The 18,811-nt window shown below is 38.2% G+C and overlaps 1 protein-coding gene across 6 annotated transcripts in view; it reads right to left on the minus strand.

Annotated features, from left to right (window-relative positions):
- The window catches only part of TMC1 (transmembrane channel like 1), a 385,069-nt gene that overhangs the window by 149,253 nt on the left and 217,005 nt on the right, over positions 1-18,811 (minus strand). For 4 of the 6 annotated variants that reach the window (XM_027105688.1, XM_027105692.1, XM_027105686.1 and 1 more), the window contains 2 exons: positions 17,479-17,730; positions 12,399-12,467 (listed from right to left, as the gene is read on the minus strand). The gene's annotated coding sequence lies outside the window, so the exon portion shown is untranslated. Of the gene's footprint in view, positions 1-9,487; positions 9,537-12,398; positions 12,468-17,478; positions 17,731-18,811 lie in introns of those variants that run through there. The other 2 variants (XM_027105687.1, XM_027105691.1) reach the window with 2 other exon arrangements.

The following is an 18,811-nucleotide window of genomic DNA, read 5'->3' on the forward strand; positions in this document are numbered from 1 at the left end:
TTGCAACTCATGCATCTGCAAAAGGACTCAAAATATAATAGAATATGTATAACAACTCTCAAAAGTTAATAAGAGGGGCTTCCCTGGTGGCGCAGTGGTTGAGAGTCCGCCTGCCAATGCAGGGGACACGGGTTCATGCCCCGGCCTGGGAAGATCCCACATACCGCGGAGCGGCTGGGCCCGTGAGCCATGGCTGCTGAGCCTGCGCGTCCGGAGCCTGTGCTCCGCAACGGGAGAGGCCACAGCAGTGAGAGGCCCGCATACCGCAAAAAAAAAAAAAAGTTAATAAGAAAACAAACAATTCAATAAAATATGTGCAAAAAATTTAAACAGACATTTCACCAAAGAAGACAATGATGGCAAGTAAGCACAGGAAAAGATACTCAACATCACTAGTATTAGAGAAATGCAATTAAAACCACAGTAGATACCACTACAGATTTATTTAAATGGCTAATATTAAAAAGACTGGCTATACCAAGTGTAGGAGAAAAGATGAAAAAGACTGGCTAATCCCAACTAGAACTCTCATACACTGCTGGTAGGAATGTAAAATGGTACATACTATACTTTGGAGAACAGTTTAACAACTTCTTGAAAAGTTAAACGTACATTTACCGTATGACCTAGCTATTTCACTCTAAGATATTTATTTAACCAAAAGAAAGGAAAGCACATGTCCCTATAGAGATTTTTACATGAATATTTATAGTAACCAAAACTGAAAACAATTCAAATCTCTATCAACAAGTTAATAGACACATTGTGATACAGCCATACAATGGAATGCTACTTGATAATACTAAGGAATGAACTATTTATACATACAACAACATACATGAATCTCAAAATAATCATGCTGAGTGAAAGAAGCTAGACAGAAAAAAGTACATGCTGTATTATTTAATTTACAAAATTTTCTAGAAAATACAGTGACAGTGATAGTGATAGTTTCTATCTATCTAAGTTTTCAGGTTGTATACTTGAGTATGTCCAGTTTATTGTATATCAATTTTATCTCAAAATTATTAAAATAAAAGCTATGCATGGGCCAATAATAATAGTGTGTTATGAAACAAATACCAAGATTAATTTACTTTTGTACAATTGATACCCAAAAGGAGAGAGGGAAAGTAAGAAGGAAAGAGAAAAGGAAGAATAGAAGACGGGAAGAAGGGAGGGAAGGAAGGTAGGAAACATATCTTTGAAAATTAGGTAGAAACAACCCAAATACAACATGGATAAATCTCAAATGTTTATGCTAAGTGAAAGATGTCTGTCTCCAAAGGGTTCATACTGTAGGGTTCCATTTATATGACATTCTGGAAAAGGCAAAACTACAGAGACAAAAAAACATACCAGTGGTTCTCAGGAGCTGGAGGAATTGACTACAAAAAGGCACAAGGGAATTTTGGGGGATTCTATATCTTGCCTGTGGTGGTTGTTAAACAAATGTAGGTGTTCGTCAAAACTCATAGAACTATGCACTTAAAAGAGTGAACTGATTACATATGAATTATATTCCAGTAAATCTGACTGAAAAGAAAAATTGGAAACTGACAACTCTTAAGTTAACTTTGGGCTGAAGTTATTTTTTTCTGCCTATATTGAGTCTTTTTAAAAATGAAATTAATTGACAACAGAAAAAGAACATTCCATATTATCTGCCCAACCCCTGGAGACATCTGAGTTTAAACCCCTGCTTTAAACCCATTTCAACTAACACCTTAATAGCATGATCTATTACCTAGCCATGAATAAATCTCTCTGTAGGAATAGAACAGGCAATGTGTGGGATGGTTAGAGATACAGGGAGACGGGGACTGCTGGGATCCTATAGTTAGTACATAGATCATAAGAATCTGGAGGAGAGGAACTGCAACTTAGGACTGATGAATAGGAAATTACAGCTAAGTGTTTGATCTGAAGGCGACAAAAATATAGCCACAATTTGTGTGCTATTTTATCTATCTGATGAGGGTCTTAATCATCAAAATCTAAAAGCAGGAATATTAGAATCTAAAAATTAGTTTATTTTTATATTAAATAACAAGCATAGTGCCTCATACATAATGAGTGGCCCGTAATTGTCAGTTGGAAGGAAAATGGAGACTAAAAGATGAAAGGGCTAACTGCATGGTACAATATCTATGCAGTTGCACGGGATCTCACGAATAGAAGGGCCCCATTCTTGACTTAACGTTCTGCTGTTGCCACCTTGAAATTCCTAATAATTTTTTAACATGAGGCTCTACATTTTCAATTTGCACTAAGCCTCATGAATTGTGCAGCCAGAACTAAATCCAGGAGATTCTGGAGCCATCACTGAACTTTCTCTAATAGAGGACAGTGAAGAAGACTGTCTTTGACATGGTACATCCATTTGACATTGTCATAAAGATGTAAGACACATAGTAAAGCACAATTTCAAGTTATAAGACCTACTGAGGGGTATCGACAAACCACAGAGGCAATACATAGATCAAACTGGAGGGCGGCAATCAGACTACATGTATATGACTACATAGCTATTTTTAAGTTGACAGATTGGATAACCCCTGAAGGAAAAAAAAAAAATCAAGAATGGAAGTAGTGCCTACAACCCCAAAATAAATCACAAGTAGCTGGTACGGGAAAGACTGCCACTCAAGTGTCACTGGTTTGTGCCACAACCACAAACATGATTATGACCACCCCAATTCTAGTCCATCTTGTCTGCCAAATGAAAAGATGGGCATGTCTAAGAAATTTATTTAAATTTTCATCCAAAACCAAATCCCAACTAAAAACAACTCTGACAGGAAGGGTGAGGTGAGGTAAAGGCTTGTGGTCTCAGTTTCTTAAATGTTGTCTGATTCTTCATCTACAAAACATAAGAGGAGATAGGCACTGGAATGAGTTTATTAATGTTAAATATACTTTCCCACATTTGGAAAGTGTCTTGTCATTCAGGCCAGTCACCCTCTCACTAGACCTGAATACAGTTAAGCCCAAATCAAGAGATGAGTGATGACTATACTGGGGCCTTCTCATCACGGTTCCTTTTGTACTATACATCAGTGACCATGCGATTGATCATCCAAATCAGGACACTTTTGAGAGTGCTAAAATATTAAGCTGTAAAGGACACTGGGACAATGGACACAAACCATGGTTTTCCCAGGCCAGCTATGACATATAGTCACCCTAACTGTAATATTATCATGCATAATACAGGCATCCCATTAACCTTTAGTAGTACCAATACACATCATCAATAAAAATGACAATTACAAAACATTGACATACAGGTACCAAGTGCTTTTTCTGTGCTGGGCATTATGCTAAGCACTTAATTTTTTTTAAATTATATTAATTTATATTATATTATTTTTAATGCATTTTATCAGAAATGCATTTTCTGATTGTATATGTAGGTGCATAATGCTTTTGCAAATTGGCCTATGGAATTGGTTCTTTGGTCTATTTTAAATTATTTTGATGCAAAATGCAATTAATTTGGTTGCTAGAGTTGGGGAAGGGGTGGATAGTGCCTAAAGAACTAAGAAAGATGAACAATGAAAAAAAATAGCTAGTTTAAAATGTAGATAATAGAAAATTAAATTACATTTGAGGGCAGCTTGAGTATGACATGTAATTTAAAAATAAATACAATCCTTGTTTAATTAAGAAAAGATAACTTTGGTGTTAAAATTCCTTTAATTTATTCCTCTACATATTAGATAAGACTGCTTATTTTAATAACAAATATTACAGTAAATTTCAAGCGTATATTTTACATGAGTAAGTCTGCCAACGTACGTGGAGACCAGAGAAGAAGCTTATAAATTACTTCAAGGCTTTATACATACATCCAAAAACAATTTCTGCAGAGAAAATCCTTGGGAAAATGTCAAATATTTTTTATATATTAATGTGGCTTCTAAAAATATATATAGATACATAGGTAGAGTTATGCTATTGCTATCATTACCTAATAAAAAGTCTACAAAATTTATTTTCCCTTTCTCAAAGGATTTTTCTAAGGAATAATTAGGTTTCTAAGACTGAACATTTTGCAGTCAAAGTCAGTTGCTATAAAAATTCAAGGGATTAGAAGTAGTATGCTAAGCTATATTTATTAATTGTGTGGACCACATTTAAAATTATGAATCCTACTTTCTTAAACTTATGGTTAGCATTCTTTAAAATATCTTTCTGTGCATTATGTAAATTCATATCCCAGAAATTGCAAACAAACCCACAAAACATTAGAATAAATTACATTAAAATATCACCAGCAGTTATTTCCCATGAATGAAATTCTTAACACATTGATATAACTCTATATTTCCTGACTATAAAAATAAATGCATACTTATGGCAAAAAATAACAATGAAGAAGAAAAGCATAAAGATGAAAGTAAAAATTACATGCTCAGAGGGATTATGAATTGCTTCTTAACTCCTTTATGTTCCTCAGTAATTTAATGATTTTTACAGAAAATGGGTATCAATTTTCCAATCCAGATGAACAATGATTGTGCAGTAAAGTGAAATAAAATGCAACTAATTCGTTAAGAGTAAAAACGAATGAGGAGGGGGCTTCCCTGGTGGCACAGTGGTTGAGAGTCCACCTGCCGATGCAGGGGACGTGGGTTCGTGCCCCGGTCCAGGAAGATCCCACATCCCGCGGAGCGGCTGGGCCCGTGAGCCATGGCCGCTGGGCCTGCGCGTCCGGAGCCTGTGCTCCGCAACGGGAGAGGCCATAGCAGTGAGAGGCCCGCGTACCGCAAAAAAAAAAAAAAAAAAAGGAATGAGGAGATATGACTGTGTTTTCTATAAAGAAACCCTTGACCATTCTTAGAAAAATTGGGTTTTAGTCCCAAACCTGACATGTAGTAGCTCTGCCACCTTAAACAAGTGTCACTAGCCCCCTCTGTAAGATGAGACAGAAGGAGATTTTCTGTCAATTCATTCTCTCTGCTCATTTATTTCTGTCTGTGCCTTCATTCAGCCAATACTATTGAGAACCCACATATAACAGGGCCTGGAATAGTATAATGGCATAGTGAACAACACAGTTGGTATTTTTATTTAACTCTTTCCGGCTCCTTTGTGCAGATAGGTTAGAGATGGGGATGCAGTAAAGTGGGACAACAGACAGGAGACTGCTATAGTGCAGTGAGCATCGATGGGGGCCCTGGACTACAATGACAGCAGTGAACGCTGGGAGAGTCAGATGACTTCAAGACATATTTGGACTTAGAATAGTCAAGACTAGCTGGTGAATTTAAAGAATTGTAGGAAAAAGCAAGGAAAAGGAAGATTCAAAAATAACTCCCAGGCTTCCAGGCTTTAATTACTCATGAGATGAAAGCAGACATTATAGTGTACAAGGAATGATAGATTAGTGTACGAGAAAATAAGATCCTTTTAGATAGAAAATCAGAGTAATAGGATAGATAAATATTGGTCTTGTATAGGCAGGTGATGGGGTGTGGGGCTTAAGGCATATGTTTTAAATAGGAGACCAGGAAGGGACTGTCTGAGAAGCTGCATTTAAGTTGGGACCACAGTAAGTTCTCTAGAATGGGGGACATGATCATCATCTACACTACTTCAGGAGAAAACTCTGAAAATTATAGCAATTCAAAAAATTTCCCTCAGATTTCCCTTCAAAATTTACTAGATAGTCAAATGTTCTACCCCCGAGCTATACAGAATGAAGTAAGTGAGAAAGAGAAAAACAAATACCGTATGCTAACACATATATATGGAATCTAAAAAAAAAAAAAAAAAAAAAATAGTGGTTCTGATGAACCTAGGAGCAGGACAGGAATAAAGACACAGACGTAGAGAATGGACTTGAGGACACAGAGAGCGGGAAGGGTGAGCTGGGATAAAGTGAGAGAGTGGCATGGACTTATATACACTACCAAATGTAAAATAGCTAGCTATTGGGAAGCAGCCACATAGCACAGGGAGAATGGGGAGATCAGCTTGGTGCTTTGCGACCACCTAGAGGGATGGGATAAGGAGGGTGGGAGGGAGATGCAAGAGGAGGGGATATGGGGATATATGTATGAATATAGCTGATTCATTTTGTTATACAGCAGAAACTAACTGTAAAGAAATTATACTCCAATAAAGATGTTTTAAAAAATTACTAAGTAGTAATTTCTGTGCTAGACTATATTTTTAAAATATCAGGAATTCCTTATTAATGGAATACTCATTCTCTTATACTTTTCCAGTTGTGAAGATGTTTATGCAGAATCCCCTATATCCAAGAATGTGGCCTGAACAACTTAGCATAGAAGGGATTTTTCCACTGACTTTCTAGGATTCGTTAATAAAACTATATGTCAACATGTTTGTCAGGCAAATTTTCAAGATATATCTGATCCTATCAGATGCTAGGTAAGGCACAGTGGGATATTCATGAGGTTTTCTTGGTGATCTTGATTAGTCTTCTAATACTGTAATAATTTAGACCTCTATTCTGACACTAGAAGAATAATTCAGAATTGAATGTTTATGGCTAACCAGAGAGATTAACTTAAAAAATTAAACAGTTCAGAGGAATAAAGTGTTCTAATTATGAAACCGATAGGAGGTACTATATCCAAAGTACACTGAAGAGCTTGTAGAAGACCTGCCAACTGGGGACAGAGACAGGGCAGAACCATGGGTAGGATTTCTACTTCTTGAATTTTCAGGTCAAAGGATGTATTGACTAGGAAAATCTTGAGTAAGTGAAAATAGATCCAGCACTCAGAACAATAAGATCTCTATGCCAGACATGTCAATACTAGGCCATTAAAATAGGCTTGTGAAAAGAGAAAATAATAGGCAGTTTAATAATATGTCCCTGTGAAATCTCTGAACTTTAGAAAATAAACAAATTGGTCGTCATTGGTAAACAGCAAACATCTGAAATGCTCCAGACCTGAGGAACTCTGAACGCCACGGAGGGCTGCTGATGTTTTTGCTTGTCTCCCCCATATTTCTTCTCATTAGTTGATTGAATAAAAGAACATTCAATAGAAGTTCTAGACTTCTTTTTTTAGGGCAGAGTTTCTCAATATTGGCCCTATTGACATATTTGACAAAATAATTCTCTTTGTGGGGGGATCATCCTCTAAATTGTAGGATATTTAACAACATCCCTGGCCTCTGCCCACTAGATGCCAATCGCAAGCCCCCAAGTTATGACAACCAAAACTCTCCAGACATTGACAAATGTCTGCAGGAGACAAAAAACATCCCTGGTTGAGAACCACTGCTCTAGGCTGACAGTTACTATATACCATAGATTCAAAGATCCACACGTTGCTGTATTCTTTATTATTGAAAGAATTAAAAGCACTGGAAAGATCTGGGACAGAAATATACAAGGCACCAACCCCCAAACTGTGCCATTTTATTTATTCCATACCACATTGCTAACTATATACTGAAATCTTAGAAAATGAGCCTTTTGAATGACCTCATTTTTCATAATTATTCTTAGAAATTGTAAAAGTCCAAACAAGTTAGATATGTTACTAATTGAAATGTACACAAATTTCTTTACCAAATGCACTTAGTAAGGCTCCTTTAAGCTGGCCCATCCTCACATCAGGGCAGGCCTTGCCTGCTATGGGTAGAAGCTTGGTCTTTATTCTGTTGCTTGGCAGAGACAGAAGGCAGACTAGACATCAAAGGAAGAATGGAAGATCACTTCAACCCTATTCTGGATCCCAGGTTCCCTTTTCTTACCTTTAACTCTGGCAGATTTCCCTGTATAATGAGAGTATCTTAGTCTGTTCAGGCCACTATAACAAAGTACCACAGACTGGGTGGCTTAAACAACAGAAATTTATTTCTCACAGTTCTGGAGGCTAAATTTATTTCTCATAGTTCGCTCGGGTGTCAACATGGTTGGGTTCTGAAGAGAGCCCTCTCCTAGTTGCATACTGCAGTCTTCCCATTTTATTCTCACCTGGCAGAAAGAGGACTTGAGACCTCTCTGTAGTCTCTTTTATAAGGGCAGTAATCCCATTCATGAGGGTTCTACCCTGATGATCTAATCACCATCCAAAGGCCCTCCCACCCACCTCCTAATATCATCACATTATGAGGATTTCAGCATATGAATTTTCTGGGAATACAAACATTCAGTCCGTAACAGGGAGCTACCCTATTTAGTGAAGCTGAAAGGTCCAGCAGTCATAGAAGAGAGAAACTGTCTCTAAGGGGTGAATGTATATGTGCTAAAAACAACTGTTGTAGGGCACGCATTCAGCGAGGTGATGTGACTCTGCCTGGGTTTATATCAGATTTGCCTAAAGACACAATCCGCTTAATCTAGTTTCCCCTATCTGTGAACTCCAGATTGCCATCACCTCTGGCAACTCTATCTCATAGCTCCTCTCTATGCATGCTTTAAACTCTTATTCCCATTGCTAGCTGCCTGATTCTGATTTTCCCAAATCAAATTCAAAAGAGGAGAGAGAATTTGATTGACTTACCCCATCTTTTCAAATAATAATAATAACAATAACATGCAACAGGATTAGGTATCGTGTACCAAACAGCATATGGTTTAACTCTAAATCCTTACTTCAAACAAATCAAATAGGAATAATCATTAAGCTCATTTTATGAAAGAAGAAAATGAAGATCAAAGTCAAGTGGCAAACCTTAGATTAGGACCTAGACAGTCTGACTCAGCTCCCATTCTTTTAATCACCTATAATTTGGTGGTCATGGGTCAGGTGCCCACCATGGTCCAATTTTGGCTGCACCCAAGTAGGACAAAGCATGTGGTCCCCACAGTAGGAACTGAGGGCAGTGCCACATCATTTAAAAGTGGCCTAAGGGCTTCCCTGGTGGCACAGTGGTTGAGAGTCTGCCTGCCGATGCAGGGGACATGGGTTCGTGCCCCGGTCCGGGAAGATCCCACATGCCGCGGAGCGGCTGGGCCCGTGAGCCATGGCCGCTGAGCCTGCGCGTCCGGAGCCTGTGCTCCGCAACGGGAGAGGCCACAACAGTTAGAGGCCCGCGTACTGCAAATAAATAAATAAATAAAAGTGGCCTAGGCATGTGGCGGGAAACTACCTTTGACCTAACACAACAGCCATACAAAAGGGCAACAAAGACCACTTTAAACATGAAGTGAATAACTGGTTAGCAAAAATATATTTCCTGTACCATGAAAAGAGCAAAAACAGAAAAGGTAAGGCCAAGCTTCCCCTTTAAGCAACAAAATATATCAAGTTATTATGGATCCACAAATTTGTTGAGCAAATTGGATAAGGAAAAATTCTACACATCTTTTAAATGCTAACATTCTTGTTATTAAATTATGTTTTTGAATCATCTGTCAGTGATTAATGTACACTGTCAAGCCCATTTTATTTATATTTTATCTTATATTTTGCAGAAAAGTATATAGGGGTAGAGAACTTCTACTTCTAAAAGTACATCTTTCTACCACCTTTGTCAATGAAAGTGTGCTTACCTAATTTTGAATATCTACTTAAAAAAATTTTTTTTTGGCTGCATTGGGTCTTCGTTGCTGCACGTGCACTTTCTCTAGTTGCAGTGAGTGGGGGGCTACCCTTCATTGCGGTGCGTGGGCTTCTCATTGCTGGGCTTCTCATTGTGGTGGCTTCTCTTTTTGCAGAGCTCGGGCTCTAGGCACGCGGGCCTCAGCAGTTGTGGCTCGGGGGCTCCAAAGCGCAGGCTCAGTAGTTGTGGCACACGGGCTTAGTTGCTCCGCGGCATATGGGATCCTCCTGGACCAGGGGTCGAACCCGTGTCCCCTGCACTGGCAGGTGGATTCTTACCCACTGTGCCACCAGGGAAGTCCCGAATATCCACATCTTAATCCAGCCTCTTGCAAAGCTTGCAGATATATCTCCAAGTTCTTCTGGAATTTAGAGTTACATAAGAAAGAGTTTAATTTTAGTTCCTTTATTGGCAAATTTTTTCTACTTCCTGAGCACTTATTTTTAAAATCCTAATAATTAATGTAGTTGTAATAATGGACTTTGCAGTATTTCTTTGGGGGGGGGTTGTTCTGAATGCTTTTTACTAGAATCTGTGAACCTTTTCAATCTACATACTTTGACTTCTTTCAACAGAGTCATTTTATTCCATTATATTTTTAATATTTATTCTGTTTATATTATCTTTGTTGGTTCCTTAGGAGTACTTAAAGTTCTTAGCTTTAGCTTAAACTCCATTCTTTGCCCTCTATATCCATGACCTTTTCCTTTTCCATCTTCTTGTCCTTTTATTCTATGTTCTGCAAAAATTTCTCAAGTTTGTTTTCCATGTGAGTATACGCATCATTGACTCTTTACTCCCTTGGCATGAATGTTTTATTGTTTTTGCATTACTTTAGTTCCTTGTCAGTCTTTACTATCTCTCCCATCTCTTTCAGTCTCACTTGGTATCTTCTCATCCGGCTTGTTCTTTCCTCATAGCTTTGTGCTATTTCATAATGGTCATGTTTTCTTACACCCTGCTCTTATTTTTATGGGCTTCATTAACATCTTTTGTGATTGTTCATCCTTGACAAGGAGACACTTGTTCAGATTCACTATTCTCAAAGAGGTAGAGTGTGTGGATGGCTGATGTTTTCAGAGCCACCTGCTCTCCCTAACAAATTACTTTCTGCTTTCCCTAACAACTTACTTTCTAAAGAGACAGGAGCTTTGAGAAAACGACTGTTCAGGAAGGTTGCATTTGATGTGAGACTAGCTATGGGGCATTGTAGCCTGGGAGATATAGTTCACAAAATAAAATGTCATGTTCTTTAATAGACCCTGTAGTACATAGCAATTTGTAGACTGTAGATTGTAATTTTTCATGAATTCCATCTTTCCAGAAAAACAGAAGGGCAAGTAGCTTAGGGAGAAAAGATCTCATTTGAGTTCAGCAGAGCTATTCCAAGAGAAAGTTTGCCAATACTGGGAATTTTTTAAAAGAATTATCCCCTTGCAGATAATTGCGGGCCAGGTCTATCTGAGAATAGTTTACCAGACAACAGGAAACAAAAAAATAAAACTGGACTCTACAAGCATCTTTTCCTATTCATTAACAAAATATTTAGTACTATTTCTGACAGTTAAACAATCATTAAAGAATATATGGAAAATGCATAAAAGTAAAAAGAAAAAAAAAAAAGGAAAAAGAAAAAATTCCCCATAGTCCTATCACTAAAACCCAACTACCACCATTAACATTCTGTGGATTTATTTCCAGTTTCTTTTTTAATGTATACTTTTATTGGGTGTTAGGGGAGTGGAAGACAGGGGATACAAATGTGTGTGTGTGTGTGTGTGTGTATACACAAAATGCATAGTTTTATATGGTGTAGGGGAGTGGGAGAAGGGATATATATGTGTGTGTATGTATATATATATATGTATATATACAATTTCAGTATCCTACTTTTTTAGCTAGAATTGTGTTAAATGCATTTTATATGCTATTCATAAACATAATTTTTAATGGTACCTTAAGTTGCATCAAAGTGATGCACTCTGGCGACTTAGGCTGATTCTAATGGTTCACCATTAAAGAAACTTGCAATAAATATTTATAGCTCTCTTATTACAGAGTTCCAAAACTAGTGCCATTGATTCAAAGGGCATAAACATTTAAAATATCTTAATATATATTTAACTTTACAAAAGTGTTGGACCAGTTTATAGAACAATCAGCAAAATACAAATATGCCTAGCTCATCTTATACTTATCAATACTGGATATTTTTATTAGTTTCATCCTTTGGTTGGGTTAATATTTTTCTTTACTTTGATTACCAATAAGACTATTTTTCCCATATACTTGTGTGCTAATTGCATTTCCTCTTTGGGAAAATACTATGATAGTACAGTGTGTCTTCAAAAGATAGGAAGGAAAATATTTATCTTATCAAGACAATTTTGAAAGTTTATGGCCATACAGAAAGTAAAATCCTTGATTTCACCATTCTCAAAGGCTTTTTTTTTGGCCATGCAGCATGTGGGATCTTAGTTCCCCTACCAGGGATCAAACCTGTGCCCCCCTGCAGTGGAAACGCAAAGTCTTAGCCACTGGACCACCAGGGAAGTCCCTCTCAAAACCTTTTATTCTCATTTCCCATCACTCTGCCACCCATTACCACTATGTTCCAGGTAAACCAAACAATTTTCAGTTTTTCATATAAGCCATATGTTCTCCATCACTTTACTTTGCACGTGCTGTTCCATTTGAATGTCCTTTATCTTACCTCAGTCAAACACACCACACACACCACACATGCACACAGAGCCTGTGGTCTTTTCCAGGCTCTAGTAGTAGCTTGTTGTTATATTTCTCATAATGTCTAACATCCTGCACCATAATCATTAATATTCTTCCTAGACTTTCCCACTAACCTGTGGGTTCTGTGAAGGCAGGGACACCTCATCTTTGATCTCTAGATTCCACATCATTTATCATCATGTCTAGAAGAAAGCAGAAGTTCAGTAAATGGTTCTTTGAATATGAACAGTGTTGACTAATAAACACAGTTGCCTTCCTAGTGATAGAACTGAGTGTCATTACCAGTAATTGCATGACTTTAAGGGGCAGCATGTTTGAGTGGAAAGAATATAAACTTCAGAGTTGGCCAAACTTAGGTTCAAGCTCCCAGCTTTGCTATTCAGAGTCCTTGGAGTAATTACCTAATATTTTTGAGACAAAACTGGAACAAATGGTGATCCTAAAACATACCTTAATAGGATTCTTTGAATATAAATTAGGTAATGAGTATATGAAAGAATGTAGTATATAGTAGTTGCTCAATAAATAATAGACATTTTTCTAGTTACTGCTGTATGTTTCCAATATAGCTTCATTTCATGTATATTCCCATTCCATGTATATTTCTATTATAATAAATATTAACAAATTGAAAGGATTTGATTCTTATGTATGTATTTTTCTTTAAATCATCAAGAGTAAGAGACAAGGTCAATTGTACTGTCCATATTCTTGTTGCACAGGCAAGAATATTCCTTTTAAATAAATCTTAGAAAAAAATTATATCAGGAAGAAATAGAAAATATAAACAGACCAATCACAAGCACTGAAACTGAGACTGTGATTAAAAATCTTCCAACAAACAAAAGCCTAGGAACAGATGGCTTCACAGACCAATTCTATCACATATTTAGAGGAGAGCTAAGACCTATCCTTCTCAAAGGCTTCCAAAATATAGCAGAGGCAGGAACATTCCCAAACTCATTCTACGAGGCCACCATCACCTTGATACCAAAACCAGACCAAGATGTCATAAAGAAAGAAAACTACAGGCCAACATCACTGATGAACATAGATGCAAAAATCCTCAACAAAATATTAACAAAGAGAATCCAACAGCACATTAAAAGGATCATACACCATGATCAAGTGGGGTTTATCCCAGGAATGCAAGGATTCTTCAATATACGCAAATCAATCAATGTGATACACCATATTAACAAATTGAAGGAGAAAAACCGTATGATCATCTCAATAGATGCAGAAAAAGCTTTCGACAAAATTCAACACCCATTTATGATAAAAACCCTCCAGAAAGTAGGCATAGAGGGAACTTACCTCAACATAATAAAGGCCATATATGACAAAACCACAGCCAACATCATTCTCAATGGTGAAAAACTGAAACCATGTCCACTAAGATCTGGAACAAGACAAAGTTGCCCACTCTCACCACTATTATTCAACATAGTTTTAGAAGTTTTAGCCACAACAATCAGAGACGAAAAAGAGATAAAAGGAATCCAAATCAGAAAAGAAGAAGTAAAACTGTCACTGTTTGCAGATGACATGACACTATACATAGAGAATCCAAAAGACTCTACCAGAAAAGTACTAGAGCTAATCAATGAATTTGGTAAAGTAGCAGCAATAGCCAGGACATGGAAGCAACCTAAGTGTCCATCGACAGACGAATGGATAAAGAAGATGTGGCACATATATACAATGGAATATTACTCTGCCATAAAAAGAAACAAAATTGAGTTATTTGTAGTGAGGTGGATGGACCTAGATCCTGTCATACAGAGTGAAGTAAGTCAGAAAGAGAAAAGTAAATACTGTATGCTAACACATATATATGGAATCTTAAAAAAAATGGTTATGAAGAACCTAGGGGCAGGACAGGAATAAAGATGCAGATGTAGAGAATGGACTTGAGGACATGGGGAGGGGGAAGGGTAAGCTGGGACGAAGTGAGAGAGTGGCATGGATTTATATATACTACCAAGTGTAAAATAGATAGCTAGTGGGAAGCAGCCACATAGCAGAGGGAGATCAGCTCAGGGGGGATAGGGAAGGTGGGAGGGAGATGCAAAAGGGAGGAGATATGGGGATATATGTATATGTATAGCTGATTCACTCTGTTCTAAAGCAGAAACTAACACACCATTGTAAAGCAATGATACTCCAATAAAGATGTTTTAAAATAAAAAGAATTAGCTATTACCACAGTTGAGAAAAGAAGGCCTGTATTTTCCAAAGGCAAGAAAATAAAGTACTCAATAAAATAACACATGATCTAATCATCTGCTGCTTAATTTTTTTTGTTGTTTGCTCCATTAATACTGCTGAAGGTATTTGGGGACCTGAAATTACTATAAATAAAAGTACTGCTATCCCTGATGGCAAAAGAAAAGAACTTTTGGAACATGCTCTACTTTTCACTGCCAAAATTATATTCACTTGGGCCACACTAAAGAAGTACGTGAAATCTTCCCAGTTGAAAATCAGATTTAAACCAGTGGTACGTTCAGCCCCAACGCGTGCATACATGCTCGCGTGCACACAAACACGCACACATACCAGAAATTCTCTGAAGCTCAGCTTCTGTTTATCACACAGCCAAGATTCGTACGTGCCTTCTGTGTGCCTTCTTTGAGGCTAAAAGGCATTTACATCCATCTGCCAACCAGATGAACCCAGGGAAAAAGTCACAAAGTCTACACAAATGAGGATGACACAAGTATTTGTGCAGAATAAATTTGCCAAGATTTTTTTCCCTCTACCCTTATCCCATACCCCATGCAAGCTGTTTTTAAGTCCCACATACTGCAGTTTCCCTTCTGCTGACAGCTCAAATCATCTCCTCCAGGACTTTGTGTTCTCAGGCCTCATTCCAGGCAATTCTCCATGATTAAATGTAGAATGTGTAGCCCCTAGTACGGTGCTAAGCACAACAAAACGTGCTCAATGCACGAGTGTTCGTTTCCAACTTTTCAAACCCCTCTGAGCACTCACAGAATTATCCTCCACACCTTTCCACACAGGGTAAAAGTTATTGCCCCAGGAAGGGCTTCTCAAATGCTGAGAACTGCCCACAAAATTTCCATTTTAGAGGCTTCTAATATCCTAAAATATGAAAAAATGCCAAAACCAGATTTTTAAAAATAATAGTACTTTTTAAACTTCTACACCTAACAAAAGAATGTTTTTAAATATAATATACTCAATGGTGATATTTACAAGGTAACTATAGAATCTATTAAAAAATGTTACAGGGGCTTCCCTGGGGGCACAGTGGTTGAGAGTCCGCCTGCCGATGCAGGGGACACGGGTTCGTGTCCCGGTCCGGGAAGATCCCACGTGCCGCGGAGTGGCTGGGCCCGTGAGCCATGGCCGCTGAGCCTGCGCGTCCGGAGCCTGTGCTCCGCAACGGGAGAGGCCACAACAGTAAGAGGCCTGTTTATCGCCAAAAAAAAAAAAAAAAAAAAAAAAATGTTACAGGCAGTATAGCACAGGAATGCAACAGGAGTCAAACATGCAAGCTATTCCTCACCTTCCAAGTCTGTTGATCATGTTTTGTTTACGTGTAAAGGCTCATTGGGAAGTGACATTTGAAATATAAATTTCAAGTCCTTTGAAACGTAAACTCTTCATTCAAAAACCCTTAACTCCCATCCTCATCATAGTGCTTACCTCCACGCATCTTTGGCAAGGAAACCATAAGCAAATAATGAAAGAGTTAGGGATAAGATTTGCCCTTTAAAAAGAAGGGGGAAAGAGAGACTTAGAGGAGCCAGATGAGGCCATTATGTCCAGATCTACTTACAGGTTGAATTGAAAAGAATTTCTTTCCACAACCCCCTTGCAACTCATTCCCTGTTGCCAAGGAGGCCTTGACCTCCCCCTTGGATAAGCAGAGCCCCACACCAGCCTCCCAAGAGAGTGAACTGTCATGGGAGCTCTGACAATCAGGCCAATGAATTAGCAGGCTATGACTAGAATAATTTTCCCTAGACTTTTCTGGTGAAAGTAAGCTATTCCTCCTGCAGAGATGCTTCAGGAGTTTATAACCTGTAAACTGAGATTGTTTTTCTGAAGTAATTACAAGGCACCAATGAACACTGAACACTGAGTACTATTTTAAATGATGAGCTATTTTACTTTCAAGAGAAATAAACAGTGAGAGATTTAAAGTGATTATAATGACAGACAAACACACAGAGTAATGCATTTATAACTGGAAACTGCAGGTTAAAGTATGACACTAAATATATAACAGGACATGATATACCCATGCTTTTGTGGAATTGTAAGGTTCATGACATGATGTGATTGTTTTATTGGGTTACTGAATTGTAGAAAAAATTATATACAGACGAATAGTATGCAGGAAGTCAGCATGATGCAGTAAAACAGCATAGGATTTGGTATCTTTCTGATCTTCTCCTCTCTCCTTATCTCTGCAATCTGGCTTCTGCCCCCATCACTGCCTAGCCCCTAGTTTCCCTGAAACTACTTTTTTTTTTTTCTTTTTGCTGTACGCGGGCCTCTCACAGTTGTGGCCTCTCCCGTTGCGTGTGCTCCGGACGCGCAGGCTCAGCGGCCATGGCTCACGGGCCCAGCCACTCCGCGGCATGTGGGATCTTCCTGGACCAGGGCACGAACCTGTGTCCCCTGCATCAGCAGGCGGACTCTCAACCACTGCGCCACCAGGGAAACCCCCTGAAACTACTTTTTCCAACAAGGTAAACTCACTGTTGCTCAATCCAAAGAACACTTTTCGGTCTTTGTCTTACTTGATCTCCCGCCACAGCATTTGACTCTGTGGAAAATGCCCTCTTTCTTCATACTCTCATTCTTGACTTCCTTAACATTCATCTCTCATGGATGTCATCTGATAACTCCTTCTCAGTCTCCTTGCAAATTCTTCTTTCGTCTTGATCACTTTAGTGTTATTGTAAAGGTGCCACTGTGGGTTCTTTTTTTTCTTCTCAATGTACATTATCTCCCTGATGACTTCATCTATGACTTCAAGTGCTTTCTCCTTGCTAAAGGACTTCCTGATCTGTACCACCATGTCTGATCTCTCTCCTGAGCTCCAGAACTATAGAGCTAACTGCCTATCCGACATTGTATCAGTCATCTGTTACTGTAAAACAAACCACCCCCAAATAGTAACTCAAATCAATGGTAATTATTTATTTTACTCACAAGTCTGGAGGTCAGCTTGGCTCAGCTGGTAGTTCTGACTGCATGCAGGTCTCTCACGTAGTTGTGGTCAGACAATGGTTGGGGCTGACAGCATCTCAAAGTCGTCTTCATTCAATTGTCTGTTAGCCAGGATGGAAGCCTTCAATAGCTGGAGACTTGAACTCTGGGCCATCTCTCTCTATATGTAAGTATGTGGTCACTCCATGTGGTGGCCCCAGGGTAGGCAGACTTCTTACATGATAGCTGAAAGCTCTGAAAAAGAACTCATGTTCAGAACCAATCTAACATTCAGAGCAAGGCCATGTTAGTCTCCTATTGGACATAAACAATCTCACAGAATACCAGCCTTAGACAAGGTTACTCTGAGATCATGACAGGATGAAATAAAGAAAGGTCTCTTCATAACTTTGTGTAAGTACAGACAAAAACACATCACTATGGCAACTGCAAAATGTCCAACCATAGAATTACCCCCACATTCTGACAACACACAATCTAGACCAAATTTCTTTCTTAAACCTTCCCCCAAATCATCCAACCAAATCGCAAATCCTATAATGGGTTCTTTCTAACACATTCCTACTGAAACATCCTGTGGTTTTCCCCTGATGTGTATTCTCCCTTTCTACAAAGTAACAAATCCAACTTGTTTAGCTACAAGTGTGTTCCTGGTGGGCTTTGACTGAAGGGCACTGACAGCTCCCAATATTATTCCATTTTATGGATGTATCCTCATTAATTTAACTAATCCTTTATTGTTGAGCTTTTAACTTCTATATCAGTCAAGGTCCAGTTGGGAGACAGAAACCACTAGTTATTTGAACAGGGAAAAATTAATACCAAAAAAATAACTACTAAAAGAGGTACGAGTGGGCTCTAAGGGGGCTCTAACTTTAAATTACCTGCTCTTTTAATTTGTGATACTTGGATCTCTTAAAGCCCACTTTTACCTCTTTTAGTAGTTATTTTGTGGGAGTATTAATTTTTCCCTGTTCAAATAACTGTCATGGTTTCTGTCTCCTAACTAGACCTTGACTGATATAGAAGTTAAAAGCTCAACAATAAAGGATTAGTTAAATAAACGAGGATACATCCATAAAATGGAATAATATTGGGAGCTGTCAGTGCCCTTCAGTCAAAGCCCACCAGGAACAAAATAAAGAAAAATAATAAAATAAACAAAATAAAAACAAACATAAAGAAATGGGACCTAATTAAACTCAAAAGCTTTTGCAGAGCAAAGGAAACCATAAACAAAACAAAAAGACAACCCACAGAATGGGAGAAAATATTTGCAAATGTCGTGACCTACAAGGGATTAGTCTTCAAAATT

Source organism: Aethalodelphis obliquidens, unplaced genomic scaffold (assembly GCF_003676395.1).
Source record: "Aethalodelphis obliquidens isolate GAN/ISIS:26980383/991018 unplaced genomic scaffold, ASM367639v1 scaffold7, whole genome shotgun sequence".
Taxonomy (NCBI): Eukaryota; Metazoa; Chordata; class Mammalia; order Artiodactyla; family Delphinidae; genus Aethalodelphis; species Aethalodelphis obliquidens.